Consider the following 24,961-nt stretch of genomic DNA (forward strand, 5'->3'; position numbering starts at 1 on the left):
TGGTGGCACCGATGACAGGTCATCATACGCCCCAGTGTATAGTGAATCAAAGTCTTCACATTCAACACTGCCATCGGATCAATGTCGCCGCTTCTCACTTACTGAAGTGAGAGCAGCTACTAAGGACTTTAATGACGATTCATAATAGGAAACGGAGGGTTTGGTAAAGTGTACAAAGAGTACATGGATAACGCTTCAACCGTTGTTGCAATTAAACGGCTCAATGAATCATCCAGTCAAGGATTTCAAGAATTCCACACAGAATAGGGATGCTGTCTAAATTACGCCATGTCCATTTAGTGTCCCTGATTGGATATATACTGTGAAGATGAAGGAGAAATGATATTGGTCTATGATTGCATGGCTCACGGGACTCTACGCGAACATCTGTACAAGACAAACAAGCCTCCTATGCCATGGAAAAGATGTCTTCACATTTGCATAGCTGCAGCCAAAGAGATGCATAATCTTCACACATGTGCAAAACGTGCAATAATTCATCGGGATGTCAAGTCCACAAATATCTTACTGGATGAAAATTGGGTTGCTAAGGTGTCAGATTTTGGTCTGTCAAAGCTGGGCCCTAGAGACCAAGCGCAAAACCATGTAACCACAATGGTGAAGGGTAGCATCGGGTATGTGGATCCACAATATTACCGAAGCCAACAGCTTACGGACAAATCTGATGTGTACTCATTTGGAGTTGTTCTGCTCGAGGTGTGGCGTGCAAGACCCGTTATGATTCAAGGGCTGCCGAAAGAACAAGTGAGTTTGGCAGAATGGGGGAAATATTGTTACCGAAAGGGGACCCTGAATGAAATAATTGACCCAAAACTAACGAGTGTGGTTTCAACCAAATGTTTAAGGCAGTTTGGAGATGTAGCAGTTAGGTGCTTAAAAGAGCATGGAAGTGAAAGGCCGGCCATGGATGAAGTAGTTTGGGGACTGGAGTTTGCTTTGCAGCTACAAGAAGCTGCTGAGAAAACGGTCACTGAAGCTGTGTCTGAAAATCAAGAACTTCCGTTTCTGATGCAAGGAGTGACAACAACAAATGATGAAGATGTGTTCACAAGATCAAGCGCGATAAGATATGGCACGCTGTCGATTAGTAGCAGCGATGAAGGGTTCAAGTCGGTGACAGTTTTCTCCGAGATTTTGAAGCCCACTGGAAGATGATATGAAACATGAGATTTTGTGTTAGATTATTACTTTTCAGTCAAGAGTTTCTCTTTAAAATTTTGATTTTGATGATTGAAATAGTACAATAGTTATGAAATTATATCTTAGTTACCATTAGTTATTTATTTTAACTGTCAAAATCAAAGGGTATAAAGACCCCTGTGATCTCATTTGTTATGTTACACAATTGATCAAAGGGCATAAACTTTTAACAACTTTATCAATTCATAAAAAATAAGATCATAAACTACAATTTGATGGGAGACAGACTAACGATATCCACAGAAGGAAACTTGCCAAAGGTTAAAATTGTCCAATTTAAAATTTGATAAATTATATGGTATGGTCAAATTATATAAAAACAAATCTTGAAGCAAACAGGCTATGGGAACAAATTGATCCCGCCCTGGAAACCGAACCCAACATGAAGAAAGACAAAACCGCCATTGCATATTTATTTCAATCCATACTCGAAAGTTTATTGCTACAAGTATCAAAATACAAGATGTTAAGTGAGAGGTTTATTAGTTGTTTACCAAGATTCTATTCTACAAAATCGAGTGATGTAAGATTTATCAGTCTATGATCATAAGAACTTTGGTAAATTAAGAATGGGATTCATTGAGTATGACACTTTGGGTATCATGTTATTATAAATAAATAAATAAATAAGTGGATATAAGCATGCTTATTATTTTGCATGAGAGTAATAATAAACCGTAAGTTTGTTCTTTTAACTAGTTGTTTTAATTGACACTATTTACATAAATAAATGGTGGCCTATAGACTACAAGGTATGGAAACCACGCGATATGAAGGCCATGTGATATTGAAGCCCGGAACGAAAAACCAGTGACAGATTCGGGATTGATAAAAGCAAGCTCTGACTCCATCACAAGTCACCTTTAATTAACACTCATTTTTTATCAATATCATCTGTTTTTCAATTTCGCCATCGCCATCGCTGGTTCTTCATAACTTCTAGCTGTCATTAAAAGAGCCAACTGGAGTTCTAGCTTCCTAGTGAATGATCAGCCTGTTAACAGGTGTCAAAAGCAATTAAGTGCTTTAATTAATAGGATTTTTCGCAACTCTAATTGTGTTTTTGATTGTTATTGAAGTGATCCTTAAAGGGGTTTTTGAATGTTAGTTTGACTCTTTGTATGTGTTTTGAGGAATGAGCTTGAGTCGTAGTTTATTTCTTGTTAAAATTGTTATTATTAGAATATTTTGAGTAAATGTACATAAATAGTTTCGAAAACAGTCACCACGTCAATTACAAGCAAAGACTATTAAAGAGCATTTTAGTTATTTTGCACAAACTTAAATGATTTCTTTTTTAATAAAAGTTAGTTTTAAACTCTAAACATCAGAATTGTAACTTTTAAAAACTCATAGGAGTAACATAAATAAATCACATCAACCATTAATTGACTCTTTGAATTAATAAGCAGCCAGAGAAGACCGAGAAGACTTTGCAAGTCCACTTTTGAAGCAGACAGACAAGCATGTTAATAATCAATGCTTTTCTTTGATTATTCAAGCAATCATACAACTTAACCACCATGTTAACCTTCACTTTACCCATATTTTTGGTTGTTCTAATCTTCGCCTCCACCACTACCACCACTGCACAACCATACAACGCCATAGAACGCTTCTTTCTCGACTGTGGTTCATACTTCGCCACAAGTACTGACAGAAGATGGGATGGTGATCAGATTTCCGAATTCGTGCCTTCTGACATCACCACCACCTCCTATGCAATCACCAACTTCACACTGGATCCTTCGGAAACCCAAACACCTTACTCTAGTGCCCGAATTTTTCCCGATTCTGCGTTCACTTACACCTTTCCCGTCTCCGAACGCCCCAAGTTCCTCCGCCTATATTTCTATGCTGCCACCTACTTTGAACAATCTTTATTCTCAGTATCATCCAATGGCTACTCTCTGTTAAACAACTTTAGTGCTTCTCTAACCGCCTCGTTGCTTGTAAAGACCCAATCCGATGTAGGAGTCCACAGACTCCAGATTCCAAACTTTGTCAAAGAATACATCATCTATGTAAAAGATACACAAATCCTAAACGTTACCTTTACACCTGCACCAAACTCATATGCCTTCATCAATGGTATTGAAATCGTTTCAATGCCTGAAAACCTCTACTTCAACTCTAAGAGCCTTAAACCTGTTGGGATGACTAATGAACTGAATATCACTTACCACATGGCGCTTGAAAATATTTACAGGTTAAACATGGGTGGGGGGTATGTATCTGGTACTCAAGATACCGGTATGTACCGGTCATGGGATCAAGATAATAACTACGTATACCCAACATCATATGGGAAGACACATGTTTATGATAAGCTGAAGCCGATTATGTATACCATGGGCACATGGAATTATACTGCACCTGAGCCGGTTTATCAAACCCAAAGGAGTATGAGCAATATCTCTAACAACTACAATTTGACTTGGATACTCCCGGTTGATTCTGGTTTTTATTACAGTCTCAGGCTCCATTTTTGCAACATTATACCACAATACAATAGGAGTGGTCAGGTGGTTTTCAAAATCTTCATTAATAATCAAACTGCTGGTGCTGAAATTGATTTGTTCCAGTTAACTCAAGATAGCGGGTATCCTGTATTTAAAGACTATGTCATGTATGTCAATGACCCCGATGGCAATAGAGGCAAGCAAGATTTGTGGGTCGCTATGCACCCTAATCCCAACTCAGAACCTTATTATGATGCGTATTTGAATGGTTTGGAAGTCTTCAAGCTGAGCATGAACAGAAGTCTTGCTAGCCCAAACCTGAAACTTACCGCTACAACCCCACAAGCAATCCCACCAACAACCGCGCAGGCAACTACTGGAAAAAGGAACAAGAAGAAACCTCCATATGCCGTGATAATCGGATGTATCGGTGGAGCGTTAGTGTTGCTGTCTATCTTGTCTCTACAAGTTTATAAACTAGTTTTATTGTTTAAAATCAGTTATTCATCCACTTCAAAATAAATTAAAATATGAGTTACTTTTAAAACTATAAGATGTATCAAAATAATCCATATATACAAGCAACTTCCCAGGTAGTTCGATCGATAGGTTTATCACAGAAAGAAAATCCAGATGGCGTCCATATCTAGTTATGGCATAATTTTTACTGCAAAAAGTATTAATCACTTTAGAAAACTTTTCAAGTCAACCATCCAATCCTTCTACTTGTAAGTTTCAAATCATGTAACCACTACCATCGTTCCAATTCCCAAAAGTCTGATCAATGTTTTATCACCGGAATGGTCAAATGTAATGACTAATAGGTTAATACTCTTATTATTAAAAATGAGACTTGTGAACTAGTTCTAAAACACTTCACAATAAATGTAATACGAAGCATGTGGTTATTTAAACACAAGTATAATTCCGATGGTACGTTGGAAAGGTATAAAGCACGGTTAGTATGTGATGTCAGTTGTTAGGCCGTATTTTGTATATTAAGTCTTTTGTATTGCCGTGCTTATTTACATTTCTATGTAATCGTTTTTTGTTAACTTGTATGTTTGGGCCTAAGGCCACTTGTAAAGAAAGCCCATTTGGGCCCATGGAAACAAAACAAGGTGCATGAGACTTGTACTATAAATAGTGCAAGTTTCTCATGCAACCATAACCTTTGTCTTATCTTATCTACTAACCATCTCACTTTCTCTCTATCTTAATATTCTCGGCAATAAACAAAACCAAACAAGATTCGAGATCTCGGTTCCTCTATACTGATTTCCGCTAGCTCTAGAGTGAGGTTGATCCAAGAATATTTATTGTTTGATCCGCTCTGTGTAAGGAGTTTTTTGAGGTCATGCAGCGTCGGTTTGAAATGAGTTTGTTGGGTGAGATGACATTCTTCCTGGACTTACAAGTTGAAGAGAAGACGGGCGGAATTTAATTCATCAAGAGAAATACGTCCACGACATTGTTCATAAATTTGGATTTAAGGATGCATCTCCGTTTGCAACTCCAATTGCTACTCAACTAGTGCTAGCTCCTGATCCAGTCGATCAACACCTATACAGGTCAATGATTGGCTACCTGATGTATCTCATTGCAAGTAGGTGGGACATTATGTTCCCTATTTGCCAGGGTGCCAGATATCTGGCCCGAAATAATCCCACTTGATCGCTGTCAAACGTATCTTTCTATGTCTCAAAAGAAACCTCGTTTGGGTCTTTGGTACCCAAAGGACTCTCCTTTGACACTGCATGCCTACAGGAAAACCCTGTTTGTCAGTGTGCCATATATCAATCAGGCCCAAAAGAGTCTCACTTGATCGCTATCAAACGTATCTTTCGGTATCTCAAAGGAAAACCTCGTTTGGGTCTTTGGTACCCAAAGGAATCTCCTTTGACACTACATGCCTACACCGACAATGATTATTATGGGGGTGCAATCTGGATAGAAAATCAACTTTAGGAGGATGTCAATTCCTGGGAGATCGGTTAATCTCTTAGCAATGCAAGAAGCAGGTCATGGTTTCCACCTCTACAGCCAAATCCGAGTACATTTCCGCGTCTAGCTGCTGCTCTCAAGTGATGTGGATCCAGCATCAGCTGCTGGATTACGGTTTGAATTTCTTTAATACCCCGATAGACGTAAGCTGTCGCGATCTACTTAAAAACAATTAATTAAAGACTTGAATACCTATAAACTAGTACGGGTAAGTAAGGTCGTCTCCTCAGGGACTTAAGTAAAGTGCAAGTTTATTTAATTTATAACTAATTATTTAACCTAAGCGGACAAACGATGTCAAGCAGTTTTTAGAGAAATATTAATTAATTAAAACTAAACGATTACATGAAAAGATTGTAAACAACATTAATTAAAAAGCATTCATTCTAAGTAAAGGTTATGTGATATTCAACTTAATTCCAGATTCACTTGTCTTGATTGCGCAGGAATTACTAGACCTAGTAGTTTGATTGTGATGACAGACGATACCCTAGCCGAATTGTTGACACAATTGAACTCGATCTACACAATTACCAATTTATGTTTTAGGACAACTAACTCAATGATAAGGTTTGATGATTCTAGTTCAATGACACAAGAGTTTAAACCCTAAATGTTGATGAACAACCAAACAAACGTTACACAAATCAATAATCGCAAACACAAACTGTTTAAACAACCAAACAATCAATTGAACAAGATAAAAGCAATAAACTAAATCAAGTTTAAACATTAGGCACATGAATCTGGTCTTAAAGAGAATTACACAAAACCCTAGCCTAGAACGAACACTAGAGTTTAGCCGAACATCGACATATTATGCAAAATACTTATCTTTGATAAACATGCAAACCCGAAACTAATCGGAAGCCTTGGAATGATGGAAAATCTCCCTAGAACTCCTCTTTTACCTCTGGAAGTCGTAATCTCTCGAATAGGGTCGAAAAAATCGTTTATATAGTGAAAACCCTAACTTTTTGCCGACTTTAGGCATCTTCGCGTATCGCGAAGTTGCCCCCTCCCCCCTGCATCTTCGCGTATCAAGAAGGCGCAAATGACTTTATATTCAGATTCGTCTCATTGAGAAACATGAAATTCATATATTATGGGTCCCGTAACTCATTTTTTAGGCCCAGATATGCCCGTTTTACTAAAAGACACTTTCCTGGTATCCCATCTTGTTCAGTTTTCACTTCGGCTTCAAGTTTCTCATCCAATCCTCTCCCGAATCCTTCTTAACCATCCAAATATGTTTCCCCATACTTCCATTTTCTCGAAGCTTGTTTAATCTTCATATGGATGGCTCTGAATTAGCTCGTTTAAGCTCCATAACGTCTAATGTCCTGAAAACACATAACAATGCTTGAAGTACCAATGTTCATTCATTTATTTACCTAAATATAACTAATTAATATATAAAAGTAACTAACTTTTACCCAACCATCACCGATCAAGTGTGATAATGAGTCAGCAGTTTGTATTATGAAAACCCTGGTCTAACACTCACAGACAAAACATATTGACATCCGAATGCATTTCATTCATGATTGTTTTGATCGAAAACTTATAAATATCGAAAGGGTCCATACTGATTACAACTTTGCGGATCTTTTCACAAAAGCTTTCGATCGTGCCCGATTTCTATTTCATGTAGAATAGCTCGGCATGATCTGTTTTTGAGTAAATCTTTTTTTATTTTAATTGTAAATATTTTTCTAAATATATCATAATTTTAGAGGGAGAAAATGAGTTAATTTTAACTCACCAGAAAGATTTTAAGTTTATTTTAAGCTTAAACAAAATTTGAGTCACTTGACTTAACAAAAAGATTTTTTCTCGTTTAAGAAAATTTGAAAATGTTTCAAAAGATGGTTTCCCGCTTAGAGGAAGCTCCTATTAGAGGGAGTCAGATATTTTAAATTTATAAACTTTTGAGAAATTGATCCGACTATTGGAAAATGATAATAAATTGTTTCTAATGATCCAAGAACATGAAAAGAGTAGATAAAAGCCAACAAGATCATCGCTTGATGTGTAGATAGGCTTGACAAACGAATAAGTGTCATGGTGATATAAACTTAAATATCTTCCTATGCTGGTGGTTATACATTTATGAAGCGGTTGCATGACTCCGCGCAAAGTCATATCAATGAAGGCTGCTATTTATACCCAAGCCTCTCTTTACCTAATCACAGTTTTCTTATGTTGTCAAGCGCCAATTTTAATTTTACTTTATTATATCAACAAAACCAAAGAAAAATGAAAAGGAGTCAGAAAATAAAAGAAAAACAACAATGAAAAGTTTTCTGTCTTAGGAGTTTTAACTTCTAATTTATTTCTTCTTTTGTTTTGATTCAAACCTTGGACTTTCTATGTTTAGTCATACAAGATCTGATTATTAAGGTCCTGAATCTTCTGCTTTGTTTTGTTTTCTTTCTTTTGTTCAAGCCTTGGACTTTCTCTACGCGATAATATGGTATTATCCAACTTGATAGTTTATAAACTTTGGATATTTACGTATTATACCCGAACATTTAACGAATTGCCTAAACTCAATTTTCACGGAGTTTTAATAATTGAACAAAGTAATATAAAACGACCGAACGGGTCGGGTAAACGAACACAAATTCAAATTCAAATACAAATCGAAATTGGCGAATGTCACAAGAACAGAGATCGAGGCCTTGAAGACTAAGTTAACTGCTCAGGAGCGCCTGAATGAGATACAACTCAAGCTAAACGAAGAAATGGCGAGCAAGTATCAAGCGGCTCTAACGTTATTGGGATGAGAAACGAAGATATAAAGAATCTGGAGGATCGTCTTGATACTTTATTTGGAAGTGGAGACCCCGGGGGAGGAAAGAAGACGCAAGTACAGCAAACGTCTGCTGGTCCGAGCGCTGGTGGGGGTGCAGAGTTGGTGGTGGCCACTGGTGGTTAAGCTACAGTGGGTGTTATTGTACCGCATGTTGGTGGTGGTACAAGTGTTGGAGGTACCGGTCCTATCCCTCCGGATGTTGGAGGTTCTAATGCTAGACCGCGGGACCTGCTGTAGAAGAGGAGGATAATGATGAAGATGATGAGGAAGACGTATATGACAGTTTTGATGACGAGTTCGATGATGATGACGAAGGAGGGGATGTAAGAGACAGTGGTGCCGGTGTAGGGAGTGGCAATGGAGCGGACACCCAAACCGCTCCTCACGATGATATGACACATAAAGACCCCTCTACTACCGAGGCTTCGAAGGGAGTGAGGGATCGAGATGTTGCACTACAAGACGAGTTTAACGCTTTAATTGGTGTTGATGATCTTGCAAGTACCCGATTGCCTACCGACAACACAGGGTTCTCTGACGAGGACGATGGAATCAACTACTCACCATGTCCTGACACGCCTATTCAAGATATCAGAGATCCAGCTCCCGAAGCTGAACCCGTGATCGCCCTTGCAGCAAATACATCAAAGTTGCCAAAAGCGAATGAAGAAAAAGTGGCACCGTGTGACCAATCATGGGAGTGCTCGCTGCAAGAACTACCCGTACCACGACAACTCGCTTATCGCATATACCAAATACCATGTCGATAGAAAATCGTGGGCAATAGGGCGGGTAAACAGAGACCTCACTTGCATGCATTCCACCAAGATGTATACCCTGCCTGAGCTTGATATGAACTATTACAGGTGGGCTGATGGTGTTGGTGAAAAGAAGATGGAAGGTCGGTTCAAGCGGCACATGGATCGTGAATCAAGAGTCGACTACACCAAATTTCAGCTGAATAAAGGTCGGACGTACAAGCATCCAACCAATATCGACCCAACAACGGGCAAACGCAGAACCGCTTGGAGGTACAAGATGCCCAAGGAAGGTCGTGATGTATACCATGGAGAGCCGTTCGAGCCAAATCTTCTCCAAAACTTCCTTTGCTGGGAATTTGACAATAACATGGGCGAGGCCGTGAGTCAATGCCGAACCATGCATCCATTGCGTGTGTTTGATGAATAGGAGTTGATGGGTCTCAGCAAGGAGGACGTGTTGAAGCTGTACAAGTCTCCTTTGCCTACTCTTTAAGCTCACGGGAAGCAGAACACCGATAAGATAATTGAAGCTTTCAACAAGTTCGTTCGCAAACTTGTTGAGATTCCACTACCTAAAGATGGATGCTTGGATTATGAGACCGATTAAAGACAAAGACGAGGCATAATACTAAAGACTAGAGGGAGATTGTTAGGGCTTATTTTGTAAATTAAGTCTTTTGTATTGTCGTGCTTATTTACATTTCTATGAAATCGTCTTTTGTATTAACTTGTATGTTTGGGCCTAAGGCCACTTGTAAAGAAAGCCTATTTGGGCCCATGGAAATAAAACAAGGTGCATGAGACTTGCACTATAATTAATAGTGCAAGTATTTCATGTAACCATAACTTTTGCCTTGTCTTATCTACCAGCTCTCCCACTTTCTCTCTACCTTACTATTATCGGCAATAAACAAAACCAATCAAGATCCGAGATCTCGGTTCCTCTTTAGTGATTTCCGCTAGCTCTAGAGTGAGGTTGATCCGAGAATATTTGTTGTTTGATCTGTTCTCGGGACCTACATCGGTTACAATAGGTGGGAGTGGATTGAAGTGATACTTTTAGTCCGGTTGTGAAACCGGAAACGGTTTGTAAGGTACTGACTCTAGCCGTTTCACAATTTCTCCCGGTCCACCAATTAGATGTCACAAACGCTATCTCGCATGGCAAACTAAATGAGACGGCATACATGTACCAACCCATGGGTTTTCGTAACAAAGCATATACCAACCACGTTTGTTTACTAAAATGATCTCCATATGGTCTTAAACAGGCTCCACAGGCTTGGTACCAAAGATTCACAAATTATGTGCTCACCTTGGGATTCACTCAAAGAAAATGTGACAACTCCCTATTCACATTTCACCATAATAATACCACTGCATACCTTCTCCTCTACGTAGATGATATTCTTCTTATTACATCCACTGTCACATTAAGCGTACACCATGGATATTATTAAGCGTTCATGCATGCAATCTTGTTAGTATGTGGCTACTCTAGTTGACATTAATCCCAAGCCCGGTGCTCACGCCGGCAACATTTTTCATGACTCGACACTATATAAAAGTCTCGTCGGCGCATTGTAATACTTGACCATCACTTTCCCCGACATTACATACGATGTGCCAAAAAATTATATGCACACGCATGCCCCTTGGTAACCATTAGGATGCATTGAAACAAATAGTCTACTACATATCTGGCATGGATAACTATGTTCTCACTCTAGGTAAGACCACAGACCTCTCTCTACTTGCTTACACGGACACCGACTGGGCCAGGTACCCTGACACTCGTCTATCCACCTCAGGTTACTGTGTATACTTTTGTACCAACCTCATATTCTGGTCTTCCAAGAGACAACCTATCATCTCCCACTTCAACGCAAGAATATCATGTGATAGCCAATGTTGTTGCGGAAATTTGTTGGCTACGTAACCTCCTTTTTGGAATTACAGCGACCATTGTCACGTGCCACTCTGGTATATTGTGACAGTGTTAGTGCTATTTATTTAAAGGGTAACCCTGTTCAGAACCAATGCACAAAGCACATTGAACTGGATATTCAATTTGTCCGTGAACATGTACAAGCAAGTCTTGTTTGTATTCTTCACATACCCACTCGGCACCAAAGTGCAGATATCTTCACCAAAGGCTTACTGTGTTCGCTCTTTGAAGACTCTCAATTTAGTCTCAGCATCCGCTCACCTCCCGCTTCGAATGTGGATATAATAGGAGTAATATCATATGTGCAGTGGTGATTTACTAATATCTTGTATTACTGGTTGAGATTTAGCTCCTAAAATAGTTATTCCTATGTAATTATATATTTTGTGAACATTAATGAGAAAAGGGGGCAAAGATTATGTGAATACCGAATTCTACAACAATCTCAAATACCTAAAACGTAGTATTTATAATCTAACATATCATGTTAAACTATAACTAGGATTGCTAAATATTATTATTTTGGACATGATAATTATCACTAACAATTAAATCTAAACACATTTAATTTCATAATTATCCGCTCTATGTTTATTCTTTTATTGCCTTACATGTCAAAAAAGATCATAACCGAAATTCCTAAGAGACATACAGATCATGTGAAATCCATACATGTGTTTTGTGCATTTGAAGCTTTTATCATGCAAGAGCTTTAAGCATTGTAGACATGTGATTAGGATTTATATTACGTGTAATTTTATGTATTTAACATGGCTTGATTATTAAAGAAAAAATTGTTTTACATTTTCATGAAAAAATTACCCATAAGATTGAAGAAAAAAATGAGAACAGATATTAAAAGTAAATTAAAAAAAACACTAATATAAATAAATATTTTTCAAATTACTTATTTGAAATATGTTTAGATTCCATCTTTCTTTTTGTTTTATGCGTCTAAATAATGTCATTCCGGTGGGTCAATGCACTCCATATATATTTCCATAGCCATACAATTTATAATCCTATTCAAATTAATTTATTGACTCGTTCAAATGGATTTTTCTTCACATACGTTGCAATTGAAAATTAAAAGGCTTCTCCGACGCAAAGTTGAAAATAGAAGTCATAGATTTATATTAAAGCATTGAACCGGTTTAATTTTTTACAATTTGATTATTTTATTTTATTTTTTTTTTTTTGGAACAGCAATATTTAAATCTATAAAGTTATAATAATGGGTGAATATACATGTCTAGATTTTCTTTGATAACAAAATTTATATTTTATACGATAAATAGAAAGCGGTTAGAAATATTCCACACAAATGAATAATATCTAGTATGCATGTCACTTTCTATAGTACAACTCATACCGCACCATGTATACGTAACTATTCTAAGGCGAAGACCCAACGACTAAGTCTACTCTTGAAGCAAGCAGACAATGGGAAGACTGCACTCTTATGATTTATAAACACAACACAACACAACACACCACTAATTAATACTTGTTTCCAATTATTCAACCAATCACACCACTCTTGAACCACCATGTTAACCATCTTTTATGTGGTTCTATGCTTTGCTACCACCACTGCACAACCATATAAGGCCACCGACCGCTTCTTCATCGACTGCGGGTCATCCTCCTCAGCCGCCACTTCTGACCCGAGATGGGACGGTGATCAGAATTCCAAATTTGTGGCTTCAAACATCACAACTTCATTTTCTTCCACCCCATTCCAACCGGATTCGTCAGTGTCCGGAACCCGACCTTATTCTACTGCCCGGATATTTAACGCGTCGTTTACTTACTCGTTTCCGGTCTCCCAAGGCCCCAAATTCCTCCGCTTATATTTCTATCCCGCCACATACTCGAACCTCAAACCAGAACAATCTCTCTTCTCGGTCACATCCAATGGCTTCTCTCTTTTAACCAACTTCAGCGCTTTCCTAACCGCATCCTATCTGGCAAACACCCGCTTAGACGCAGGAGTCAACGGACCCCAAGTTCCAAGCTTTGTCAAAGAATTCATAATCCATGTAACAGATGCACAGATTCTAAATGTTACCTTTACACCCGCACCCAATTCATATGCCTTCATCAATGGTATAGAAATCGTTTCAATGCCGGACGATCTGTACTTTAACTCTAAGAACCTGAAACCTGTTGGGATAACTACAGCACCTGTTGTTACTAACGACCTGGCGCTTGAGAATATTTACAGGTTAAACGTGGGTGGGGGATATATATCAGGTACTCAAGATACCGGTGTGTACCGGTCATGGGAACAAGATGATAGCCATATATATGGAGCAGCAATTGGGAATACACCTGTTTATAATGAGCAGAAGCCAATTATATATACCACGGAGACACCGAATTATACTGCACCAGAGCCAGTTTATCGAACTCAAAGGAGCATGGGCAATACGCCTAACACATACAATCTGACTTGGAGACTACCCGTTGATTCTGGGTACTTTTACAAGCTCAGACTCCATTTTTGCAACATTATACCACAATACACGAAAAAGGGTCAGGTGCTTTTCACGGTCTTCATTAATAATCAGACTGCTGACCAAGAAATTGATCTGTTCCAGTTAACACAAGGTAGTGGTTATCCTGTATTCAAGGATTACATTGTGTTTGTCAATGACCCGGATCACAGCAGAGGCAAGCAAAATTTGTGGGTCGCGATACATCCTAACCCCAATTATGAAGCGTATATAGATGCTTTTCTAAATGGTTTGGAAACTTTCAAGTTAAGCATGGATAGAAATCTTGCTAGCCCAAACCCGGAATTTATACGTTCTACAACCCCAACAAGTGGGCCGACAACTACTGGAAAGAGAAGCAAGAAGAAACCTCCATATGCTGTGATAATTGGAGGTATTGGTGGAGCGTTTGTGTTGTTGTCTATCTTAGTTCTCATAGTTCTCCACAAGCGAAGGCGAGTCAAACGCTATGCTCCTGCCACCGATGACAGGTCATCATACGGCCCAGCATATAGTGAATCAAAGTCTTCACATTCGACACTGCCATCAGACAGATGCCGTCGCTTCTCATTCACAGAAGTGAAAGCAGCTACAAATGAGTTTAATGATGATTTCGTCATAGGAAACGGAGGGTTCGGTAAGGTGTACAAAGGGTATATAGACAACGCTTCAACCACTGTTGCAATCAAACGGCTCAATGAATCATCCAACCAAGGCTTTCAAGAATTCCATACGGAGATAGGGTTGTTGTCTAAATTACGCCATGTCCAATTAGTGTCACTGATTGGATATTGTGAAGATGAGCGGGAAATGATATTAGTTTATGATTACATGGCTAACGGGACTCTACGGGAGCATCTTTACAAGACAAACAAGCCTCCTCTGCCATGGAAAAGACGTCTCCAAATTTGCATCGGGGCGGCAAAAGGGTTGCATGATCTCCACACGGGAGCAAAGCGTGCAATTATACATCGGGATGTCAAGTCCACAAATATCTTACTGGATGAAAATTGGGTTGCTAAGGTGTCTGATTTCGGTTTGTCAAAGCTGGGCCCTAGTGACCAAGCACAAAACCATGTTAGCACAGTGGTGAAGGGTAGTATCGGGTATGTGGATCCCCAATATTACCGAAGCCAACAACTCACAGACAAATCTGATGTGTACTCATTTGGAGTTGTTCTGCTTGAAGTGTTGTGTGCACGACCTGTTATGATTCCCGGGCTGCCCAAAGAACAAGTGAGTTTCGCAGAGTGGGGGAAATATTGTTATCGGAAGGGGACTCTAAACAAAATAATTGATCCAAAAATGAGGAGTGCGATTGCACCCGAGTGTTTAAAGCAGTTTGGAGTGGTGGCGGTTAGTTGCCTGAAAGAGCAAGGTAGTGAAAGGCCAGCCATGGATGAAGTAGTTTGGGGACTAGAGTTCGCATTGGAGCTACAAGAAGCTGCTGAGAAAACAGTTGTTGAGCCCGTGCCTGAAAATCACGAACTTCCAATTTTGACACAAGGAGAGACGACGACGACAGACGAGGATGTGTTCACGGGATCAAGCGCGATAATAAACGGCACTTTTTCGATTAGTAGCAGCGGTGAAGGGTTCAAGTCTGAAACAGTTTTCTCTGAGATTCTGAAGCCATCTGGAAGATGATATGAAAGTTGGGATTTTAGAGCCCACCCTCCAAACAATCAATGCACTGTTAGATATATTATTGGTGGTTAAATTTTGGTTTTGGTTATTGCATTAGTAGAATAGTGATTAAACTGTATGTATTTTGCATTAGTCCTTCCCTTTCATATTGATGTTTAATAGCTATACTGTAATGAAATAATGAATAAACTTTATACAATTATAATGTTGCTCATGCTATGTATCCTAAATGCTTATTGTTTCCTAGTAATTAAGGTTTTATCTGCTCGGATTACAACTGATTGTTGTCAAGTGAAATATGCATACTAGGATTCTAATCTACAAAACACTCGATTTGCAAATCCACTAACATTGAAGCCATTGTCTGATTGTATCAAGTTGCATGTTCGCTATGTTGTGATGTAATAACATATGTAATTATGCAATAGGATATGCAAAGGCAATCAAAGAAACTTGTCTAAGGGTATGATGGCATACGTCCAGATCGTGCTTAGGCCTGGATATGATCTAGCCCATTGAGCCCAGTATGGCCCACACTCCCTCCTATAAAAGGAGACTAACCCTTCCTCTCCACCACCTCTCCCTACCTTCCCTCTATAAACAGACATGATAGTTATACACTTAAATATACTGATATGCTGACTTGACCACCGAAGGGTGGTCCTGAGACTCTAGTTCAGACACCTTCTAACTAGTTTCCTTTATATTGCAGATCAAAGAAAGAACCAGGAAGGGTTTGATCTCGACCCCAATAGCCGACCCTTCAACAGGTAACATATAATGTTCTACATGATGATTTAAATGTCATCAAAATAAACCCAATTCGTTGTTTTTTTTCTAAAACCTGAACAGAATCCTGACTTCATCCTCGTGACCTCGTCAAATTCGATAACAGCATTCTTTCTTTACAAAAAAAAAATTTAAAAGACAAAACAGGGGTTTGAAAATTAGGCAAGTAAGCAGAGACAGTATCCAGAAATGGAAAAAAGCTTTCTAACTTATAAGTTAAAAGGACATCCATTTATAAATAATCACCCACAAGTCAAACTTGGTATGCCACATGCAGTGATGTTTCCTCTTATGGGTAATATGTGAAGTGTCAAGTGTGTAAAATGAACACAATAATTACTGAATTCAATCCTTCATTAACCAACTACAAAGGCTTTAAATAGCCAAAACTAATACAACGTTCAGAAACAAACTAGAACTAGAAAACAGGAAACAAACGAAAAACAAGGAAGACTCAACAAACTCTTGTGACTCAGCTGCCCACTACTTCATAACAATAACCTTCCTAATGACTCGGTCTTATTGAAACAGACATAAAAACAGGAACATAAAACAAATAATAATCATACTATCATGCATGCACATGCATGACTAATTCCACGTGGATCCAATAAATTCCTCCCTTAAACAAGACCATTCTTCAAATGTCTTGTTTAACCACACAAACTCCCATAGCTTCTCGAATTGTCTTGAAAGATTCCTCCTTAATTGCCTTGGTCATACCATCCGCTACCTGTTGCTTAGTACCACAGAACTCCAACTTGACTATCTCTTTATCAACCAATTCCCTCAAATAATGATAACGAATGTGTATATGCTTGGTTTTTCTATGCATAACTGGATTCTTTGACAACTTTATGGTAGATGTATTATCACAATAGATTGTCACAGTTCCTTTCTCTTCTTCCATTTCTTTTAATAACCCTTTCATCCAAACACAATGACAAGCACACACACCAGCAGCTACATATTCAGCTTCAGTTGTTTTCTTGAGCACCAACACACTGCTGCACCACTTAGTAAACAAACATAACCAGAAGTACTTCTTCTATCTTCAACATCTCTCGCATAATTGCTGTCGGTGTACACCACCAGTCCTTCTTTCTTTATTTTGTCATACCTTAGCCCATAGTTTAAAGTACCTCTAATATACCTCAGTATTCTTTTTGCTGCAAGTAAGTGATCTTCTTTTGGATTAGCCATAAACCTTGAAATGAGACTAACAACATACATAATATCTGGTCTGGTAACTGTCAGATACATAAGACTACCAACCAGACTTTTATACATGGTTTCATCAACCTCCTCCCCTGATCCAATCTTTGTTAGCACTGCTCCTGGCACCATAGGTATATGGACAGCATTAGCTTCCTCCATTCCAAATCTTTTCATTACTTCATTTCCATACTTCCTTTGACTAATCTCTATAGCCTCTTCAGTTTGATTTACTTCAACACCCAAGAAATACCTCATCTGACCAAGATCTGTCATGTTGAACTCCCTTTTCATTGATTCTTTGAAATCTTCACAAATTACTTTCCTGCATATATCAGATCATCTACATACAGGCTCACCATTAAAAATTTACTCATTACCTTCTTAATGAACAATGTATGATCATGACTGCTCTTTTTGAACCCTTCTCTGTTGAAATAGGCTTCAATTCTGTGATACCAAGCTCTAGGAGCTTGTTTCAAGCCATAGAGGGCTTTCTTCAACCTGTACACTTTATCTTCTTCTCCTTCCTTGATAAATCCTTCTGGCTGCTCAACATACACTGTTTCTTTTAACTCACCATGCAAGAACGCACTCTTTACATCCAGCTGGTACACTATCCAATCCCTCTTGGCTGCAACCGCAAGGAACATCCTAATAGTATCCCATCTAGCAACCGGAGCAAAGACTTCACTATAATCAACTCCATGCTTTTGAGCATAACCTTTAACAACCAACCTTGCCTTATATTTCTCTACTTCTCCCCTTTCATTCATTTTAGTTTTGTATAACCACTTCACTCCAATGGGCTTCACATCAGATTTTCTACTGACCAATTCCCAAGTTTGATTACTCTCTATTGCATCAATTTCAGCTTTCATGGCAGTTATCCATTTCTCTTCTATCACTGCTTCTTCATAACTGACTGGATCCTCCATAGTACTATATAATGCCATCACATCTTCAGCATAACTAGTATGATAGTCTTTCATCCAAGCAGGTGTTTTCTTGAGCCTGCTAGCTGTTCGAGTATCTGTTTGCTCAGGAACTGGATCACCATTTTCTTCTTCATATGCGGCTTCTTCTTGAGGAATTTGAGCTTGATCTGAGACATCTTCACTGGCTTCATTTTGACTAGGAGAGTCAGTTTGTTCATGCACCTTATCATCAATACTTTCTATGAGCAGATCTTGTACCTCTTCTTTAGTAGCATCCCAACTCCACTTTCCTTCTTCATCAAACGTGACATGCCTGCTTATTACAAGCTTCTTGGTGATAGGATCATACAAACTATAGGCCTTTGATTCCACACTAACACCAAGAAAGATACACTTGTGGCTTTTGTCATCAAGTTTTGTTCTCAACTGTTTTGGTATGTGAGCATAACCAATACAGCCAAAAACTCTAAAGTGAGCCACACTAGGTTTAGTACCTGTCCATAACTCCTCAGGCACCTTCTTATCCAAACTTCTGCTTATAGTTCTATTTAGAACATGGCAAGCCCAAGCTACTGCTTCTGCCCATAAGTACTTAGGCAGATCTTTTTCTCTCAAGATACATCTTACCATGTTCATAATAGTCCTATTCCTTCTTTCCGCCACCCCATTGTGCTGGGGTGTATAAGCAGCTGTTAATTGTCTTTTAATTCCCTCCTTTTCACAAAACTCTTTAAACTCTTGAGAAGTGAATTCTCCTCCCCTATCACTTCTCAGGCATTTTATAAATTGACCAGTTTCTTTTTCAACCAATGCTTTAAATATTTTAAAGCATCCAAATGCTTCCCCCTTTAAAGCCAACATATAAACCCAAGTCTTTCTAGTAAAGTCATCAATAAATACTAGAACATACCTCTTGTTTCCTTGAGAAATAGGTTTGATTGGCCCACATATGTCAGTCTCAACTGAAGCCGTTCAGAAGCATGCCACTTGCTCTTCTTTGGTATTTCTACTCGATTTTGTTTTCCCACTGCACACACTTCACACACTTGAGTCTTCTGAGCAGCATTGGGTAATCCTTCAACCATTCTATTGAACTGCATGGTTCTAAGGGCTTTGTGGTTGGCATGGGCAAATCTTCTATGCCATAAATCTTCTCCTGTAGTGACTTGCATGCACCTGCTTGATTCTTCTTGTGCAGCAAATATAGGAAACATTCGGTTTCTGGTCATTTTAGAGGTCAATATTAGACCTCTTACTGGGTGGTACACCTTGCTGGCTCCGTCCTTAAAGATAAAGGTTACACCTTTGTCCTGGAGTTGTCCAACACTAATAAGATTAGAAGTTAGATCTGGAGCATAATACACCTTGGTGATAACATGAATCATCCCATCTACAATCAGCTTTACATCACCAATTCCCAGAACTTCCAACCTTTTATCATTTCCCAGTTTGACAGAATGAGTGAAACTCATGTCAAGACTTGTAAACCATGCCTTATTTCCTGTCATGTGATTTGAGCAAGCTGAATCTAAAAACCAAATACTCTCCTTTCCTTCTTTTAATGCCTCAGATGATGCCTTTAGTATCTTTTCTTCTTGCTCCACATCTATTGTTGCCATAAGTACAAGCTCCTCATTTTCATCATATTCAGCATAATTAACTGCCTTCTCTTCAGAGGGACATTCATATTGAAAATGTCCTAGCTTGTGACATTTATAACATTCAACGGAGCTTTTGTCGAATGTTCCTCGTCCTCTACCTCTGCCTCTTCCTCTGGTGAAGTTTGATCTCCCCCTTCCTCTTCCTCTACCATAAGAACTCTCTTGCTCAACCTTAAGAACTTGCTCCTCCATTGGCTTCTTTAGCAGTTTTTGTTCATGGACAAGTAGAGAGCTTTGCAGCTCATCTACTGTCATTTCATCCAAATCTTTTGACTCTTCAATAGTGCATACAACAAAATTAAAATTTTCAGTGAGAGTCCTTAATACCTTTTCAACAATCTTCACATCTGACATGTCATCTCCACAATTCCTCATGTCATTTGCCGTCACCATGACTCTCCCCATATACTCATTCACACTTTCTCCAGATTTCATTTCCAAAGTTTCAAAATCTCTCCTTAACCTTTGTAATTGAGCCCTTTTAACCCGTGCACTCCCTTGATACTTATTCTTCATAGCATCCCACACTTGCTTCGAGGTCTCCTTCTGAGAGATGGTCTTCAGAATTGTCTTGTCAATAGACTGGAACAAGTAATTCAAGACCTTCAGGTCCTTTAGCTTATTCTCTTCATAATTCTTCCTCTGAGTTGCTGTGGCTTGTTCTCCTGGCTTGATCACTGCATACCCATCTTCTACTACGTTCCAACACTCCTTGGATTGGATGAGATTCTTCATGACCATGTGCCAATGATCATAATCTCCATCAAACTTTGGTACATGGGTCGCCTGGAAATGACTTGTTTCTTCTGTCATTGTTCTTCTTGCAGCAACTGGATTCTTTTACCTTCACAATGGATCTCACTCAGCTCTCTAATGGATCTCACAATTGTGCTCTGATACCACTTGAAGTGTCAAGTGCGTAAAATGAACACAATAATTACTGAATTCAATCCTTCATTAACCAACTACAAAGGCTTTAAATAGTCAAAACTAATACAACGTTCAGAAACAAACTAGAACTGGAAAACAGGAAACAAACGAAAAACAAGGAAGACTCAACAAACTCTTGTGACTCAGCTGCCCACTACTTCATAACAATAACCTTCCTAATGACTCGGTCTTATTGAAACAGACATAAAAACAGGAACATAAAACAAATAATAATCATACTATCATGCATGCACATGCATGACTAATTCCACGTGGATCCAATAATATGCTTTTCTTTGTTGATTGCGTGTCCGACATCGGTAATCATTTACACGTCGGTGCCACTTAACGCTTTCGACACCAATTAATGTGTCCGATGACGGTTAACACATTGGTTAACTCGTGCAACGTAGGTTAGCGGCTTAACGCAGGTTAACGCTCCTTTGAAAAAATCTTAATCTTATCGTAGGAAGCAAATCGCACATTTGTTCTATTTAACTACTTTAATGCCATCTATGTAGTGCAGTTTTGTTATATAAGTGGCGGGGTCAGTTCACTCCACAGCCATGCAACCCGTACTGACTCATTCAAATGAATTTTGTTTTCATTGTTAATACTCCTAACCCGTTGCGTAGTAAATGTGGAATTATTCTTAATTTCTTGGAGAAGACCGAGAAGGCTTAATTTCCAAGTCTACTCTAGATGCAAGCAGACAAGCTTCTATGGTTTCTTAACCCACTACGTAGTATGATTATTCAAGCAATCATACTACTTCAACCACCATGTTCACCTTCAGATTAGCCTTCCTTTCTGTGGTTCTACTCTTCGCCACCACCACTGCACAACCATACAACGCTACCGACCGCTTCTTCCTCAACTGCGGTTCATCCACATCAACCACCACTTCTGACCGGGTATGGGATGGTGATCAGAATTCCATATTTGTGCCTTCCAACATCAATACCACTTCGTTTTCATCCACACCCGACTACACACATTCTTCAATGCCCCAAAATGCGCCTTATACTTCTGCTAGAATAATTAACAGTTCTTCGTTCACCTACACGTTCCCGGTCTCTGAAGGGCCCAAATTCCTCCGTTTATATTTCTATCATGCCACCTATTATCACCTCAAACCGAACCAATCTTATTTCTCAGTATCATCCAATGGCTACTCTCTCTTAACCAACTTCAGTGCTTTCCTAACCGCCTCCTATCTGGCAAAGACCCGATCCGATGCAGGAATCAACGGACCACAGGTTCCTAACTTTGTCAAAGAATTCATCATCTATGTAAAAGATACAACAATCCTAAATGTTACCTTTACGCCCTCACCCAACTCATATGCCTTTATCAATGGAATTGAAATCATTTCAATGCTCGAAAATCTCTACTTTAATTCTAAGAACCTGAAACCAGTTGGGATGATTAATGGACCCGTTATCACTAACGACACAGCGCTTGAAAATATGTACAGGTTAAACATGGGTGGGGGATATATATCTGGTAATGAAGACACAGGAATGTACCGGTCATGGGAACAAGATAATGGCTACATATACGGAGCAGCAACTGGGCATGCACCTGTTTATGATGAGCAGAAGCCAATTATATATACGACACAGACACCGAATTATACTGCACCTGAACTAGTTTATCGAACCCAAAGGAGTAGCGGCATGCAGTCTGACATGTACAATCTGACTTGGACACTTCCCGTAGATTCTGGGTTTTTTTACTATATGAGGCTCCATTTTTGCAACATTATAGCAGGATACAACAAAAGTAGTCAGGTGATTTTCAAAATCTTCATTAATAATCAAACAGCTGAGGAGGAAACAGATATATTCTACTTAACACAAGGTAGTGGATATCCTGTATTCATGGATTACGTTGTGTTTGTCACTGACCCGGATCGCAGCAGAGGCAAGAAAGATTTGTGGGCCGCAATACAACCTAATTCTCAAGAATCTGAAGTCTATTTGGATGCTTTTTTGAACGGTTTGGAAGCCTTCAAGCTGAGCACGAATAGAAATCTTTCTAGCCCAAACCCGGAACTTAGTTCAACAACCCTACCAACCAGGCAGACAACTACTGGAAAAAGGAATGATAAGAAACCTCCATATGGCCTCATAACTGGAGGTATTGGAGGAGTGTTAGTCTTGTTGTCTTTTATACTTCTCGTTTTACATAAACAAAGGCAAGTCAGTGAAATCACACGCAATGGTGCGGTAGAGGACAAGTCAGTATGCGGCCGAGCATATAGTGAATCAAAGTCTTCACATTCAACACTGCCGTCAGATCGATGCCGTCGTTTTTCACTTACAGAAATGAGAGCAGCTACTAATGAGTTTAACGAAGATTTTGTCATAGGTTATAGAGGGTTTGGTAAGGTGTACAAAGGGTACATCGGCAATGCTGCAACCGTTGTTGCAATCAAACGGCTCAATAAATCATCCAATCAAGGTTTTCAAGAATTCCACATAGAAATAGGGATGCTGTCTACCCTACGCCATGTCCAATTAGTGTCCCTGATTGGATATTGTGAAGATGAGAGAGAGATGATATTGGTCTATGATTACATGGCTCATGGGACTCTACGGGAACATCTTTACAAAACAAACAAGCCTCCTCTGCCATGGAAAAGACGTCTCCAGATATGCATCGGTGCAGCCAAAGGGTTGCAGTATCTACACACGTGTGCAAAACGTGCAATAATGCATCGAGATGTCAAGTTCACAAATATATTACTGGATGAAAACTGGGTTGCTAAGGTGTCTGATTTTGGTTTGTCAAAGCTAGGCCCTAGAGACGAAGCACAAAACCATGTTAGCACGGCGGTAAAGGGTAGTGTCGGGTATGTGGATCCAGAATATTACCGAAATCAACAACTCACGGAGAAATCTGACGTGTACTCATTTGGAGTTGTTCTGCTTGAAGTGTTATGTGCACGACCTGTTATCATTCAAGGGTTGCCGGATGAACAAGTGAGTCTGACAGAGTGGGGGAAGTCTTGTTATCAAACAGGGATCTTGAACAAAATAATTGGTCCAAAACTAAGTGTGGTTGCATTTGATTGCTTAAGGCAGTTCGGAGATGTGGCGTTTAGTTGTTTGAAAGAGCAAGGAAGTGAAAGGCCAGCCATGGATGAAGTGGTTTGGGGGCTAGAGTTTGCATTGGAATTACAAGAAGCTTCTGAGAAAACGGTTGGTGAAGCTGCGTCTGAAAATCAAGAACCTCCGTTTGTGTTGCAAGAGACAACAACAGACGATGATGTGTTATCAAGATCAAGCACGATAAGAAATGCCACGTCATCGATTAGTAGCAGCAATGAAGGGTTCAAGTCTGAAACAGTTTTCTCCGAGATTCTGAAACCAACTGGAAGATGATATGACAGTTTTGGGATATGGGATTTCCTTCTAGTTTTTTATCAGTCAAATGTTTGTCTCTATAATTTTGATTTTGATGATTGCATTAGTAGAATAGTGATAAAGTAAAATGTAATTTGCATGTAACAAGTAAACTTCATACAAGTGTGAAACAATTTGTGTTATGTCCCTAAACTAACACCAAACCCTTGCTATGTTTTGTAGTAATTAGCATGTTATCCGCTCGGATTACCACTAATTGTTCTCAAGTGAGAGATTTATCAGTTGCTTACCGTTCGAGAGTACAAAATTCCAACCTAGAAAATGGCACAGGATTTACAAATAAACTAACAGTGAATGTTACGGATTAAATAAATAGAATAATTCTAAGGTGTCAATTGTCAATAAGTAAAGCTTAAAGGGGCGTAACTGTAACTAACAACTAACTAAACAATGTTATTTGATAGATGTTGTACTTAAAACAATGTTGGCATATGAAAATATACAACAAAGATGAAAATACAAAGAAACTTGCTTTAGGGTAAAATATTATGTTCAAGAAGATTATTAGATGTCAACAAAACAAGCCCAATTCATCCTATTTTAAAGCCTAAATGTCTAATCCTATAATCCTAGGTTCATTCTCGTCAAATCTCATAACATTCTTTCTTTACCAGAAACATAAAAAGACAAAACTGGGG

General features: G+C 38.9%; 4 pseudogenes; all 4 read left to right on the plus strand.

The window, feature by feature from the left end:
• Window positions 1–339: 339 nt before the first annotated feature.
• LOC143594037 (receptor-like protein kinase FERONIA pseudogene) lies at window positions 340–1,176 on the plus strand (annotated as a pseudogene).
• Window positions 1,177–2,744: 1,568 nt separating this feature from the next.
• Window positions 2,745–4,205, plus strand: LOC143594038 (receptor-like protein kinase FERONIA pseudogene; annotated as a pseudogene).
• An 8,555-nt stretch (window positions 4,206–12,760) lies between these two features.
• LOC143594047 (receptor-like protein kinase FERONIA pseudogene) lies at window positions 12,761–15,558 on the plus strand (annotated as a pseudogene).
• A 6,092-nt stretch (window positions 15,559–21,650) lies between these two features.
• Window positions 21,651–24,281, plus strand: LOC143594040 (receptor-like protein kinase FERONIA pseudogene; annotated as a pseudogene).
• The last annotated feature ends 680 nt before the right edge of the window (window positions 24,282–24,961 follow it).

The sequence above is a fragment of the Bidens hawaiensis genome, unplaced genomic scaffold, assembly GCF_021521415.1.
Source record: "Bidens hawaiensis isolate Kalapana, Puna unplaced genomic scaffold, B.hawaiensis_p1.1 tig00043022_1, whole genome shotgun sequence".
In the NCBI taxonomy this organism is placed as follows: domain Eukaryota; kingdom Viridiplantae; phylum Streptophyta; class Magnoliopsida; order Asterales; family Asteraceae; genus Bidens; species Bidens hawaiensis.